This window comes from Corvus brachyrhynchos, unplaced genomic scaffold (genome assembly GCF_000691975.1).
Source record: "Corvus brachyrhynchos isolate BGI_N302 unplaced genomic scaffold, ASM69197v1 scaffold1, whole genome shotgun sequence".
In the NCBI taxonomy this organism is placed as follows: domain Eukaryota; kingdom Metazoa; phylum Chordata; class Aves; order Passeriformes; family Corvidae; genus Corvus; species Corvus brachyrhynchos.
In genome coordinates this window covers 1,771,668-1,772,496 of record NW_008237222.1, presented here as the reverse complement: position 1 = coordinate 1,772,496, position 829 = coordinate 1,771,668, and the positions used below count along the sequence as shown (strand labels likewise).

The 829-nt window shown below is 54.4% G+C and overlaps 1 protein-coding gene across 6 annotated transcripts in view; it reads right to left on the bottom strand.

Annotated features, from left to right (window-relative positions):
* Positions 1–829, bottom strand: part of FLRT2 (fibronectin leucine rich transmembrane protein 2) — a 63,230-nt gene that overhangs the window by 57,716 nt on the left and 4,685 nt on the right. Inside the window, exon 1 of one of the 6 annotated variants that reach the window (XR_001860208.1) lies at positions 69–817. The exons of 4 other annotated variants lie outside the window; for them this stretch is intronic. The gene's annotated coding sequence lies outside the window, so the exon portion shown is untranslated. Of the gene's footprint in view, positions 1–68; positions 818–829 lie in introns of those variants that run through there. One more of the 6 variants, XM_017728953.1, reaches the window with a different exon arrangement.

Below are 829 nucleotides of genomic sequence, written 5' to 3'. Positions count from 1 at the left end.
CCGCTCCGAGCGACCCCCGCGCCTCCCGCGCCTTCCTCCGCCCTTACGAGGCGGCGGCATGGTCCTACCCCCTGCTCCGCCACCTCCTCCTCCGGCGCGCAGCCCGCGGCTCTGGCATTCCCAACGCACTTTCTCTCCTCGATTCGCTCTCTCTTTCCCCCGCCGATCCTCCTTCTCCGGTGAAAAAATAAACGAGAGGGGACTGCGGCTACGCGGGGTCTTGGGGTTTCTGTCTTTGAGATTGTTTTTTTTGTTGTTGTTGTTGTTGGGTTTTTTTGTCTCTTTCCTCTGGAAATGATGAAAGGATCACATGAGGAGCAGGCACGGCGACCCAGGACCCTCCTAAGTCGGAGAAGGCATCGGACACATGTATGTGAGTATGTGTGAGTGTGTGTATCTGGCTCTCTCTAAGTCCTGCGCCTGCCTCCAGCCGGGATTGCAGGCTGATCTTAGCAGTAATGATGCCTCACATCTCACTATTCTCTGCTAATGTAAGTCGTGCCTTTTTTTTCCTCCCTGCCTGACACCCCAGGGAGATGTTTACAGTAATGAATTCAGTTGATAGCCATCTCTCTCTCTCTCTCCTGGAGTCCCTCCCACATTTCTAGTTTAAAGAATGCTTGGAAGGCAGGGCTGCAACCTAAAGCTTTCCAAGAGGCAAAGTCAGGCTAGATTTTCTCTTTTTCTTATTTCCTTATTTCCCTCCCCGTCCCCCCCGCCTCCCCCTCCCCGACCGCTTTTAACCCCTAGGTTGCTGAGGACAATTTAGCGAGCTTCATCCGTTTAGACTCGCCCTCTCCCCCGCCTTCCGCCATGGGAACCACACTGT